Source organism: Oryzias melastigma, linkage group LG19 (genome assembly GCF_002922805.2).
Source record: "Oryzias melastigma strain HK-1 linkage group LG19, ASM292280v2, whole genome shotgun sequence".
In the NCBI taxonomy this organism is placed as follows: domain Eukaryota; kingdom Metazoa; phylum Chordata; class Actinopteri; order Beloniformes; family Adrianichthyidae; genus Oryzias; species Oryzias melastigma.
The window spans coordinates 20,189,566-20,189,800 of NC_050530.1; the positions used below are offsets into that span (position 1 = coordinate 20,189,566).

General features: G+C 34.9%; 1 protein-coding gene across 4 annotated transcripts in view; it reads left to right on the plus strand.

Annotated features, from left to right (window-relative positions):
• The window catches only part of exoc6 (exocyst complex component 6), a 28,808-nt gene that overhangs the window by 12,065 nt on the left and 16,508 nt on the right, over positions 1-235 (plus strand). The window lies entirely within an intron of this gene.

Sequence of the window (235 nt, forward strand, 5' to 3'; positions counted from 1 at the left end):
AAAAAGGTTCTTTAAAATTACTGATAGTGAATCAGAAGACAGAACACAATTTTCATTAGTTTGATATTTACTATATTTGACATTTGATAATACCCTCAGTGTGCTTCGCGTCAGACGGTTTAGGCCTCCGTGTCTTGCGTTAATTTCTCATAACGCACACTCGTCGGGTATTATCCCTTACTTAATCAGAAGCTCAGAGAAGAAGCTAAATGTTTCAAAGAAATTGATTACATTT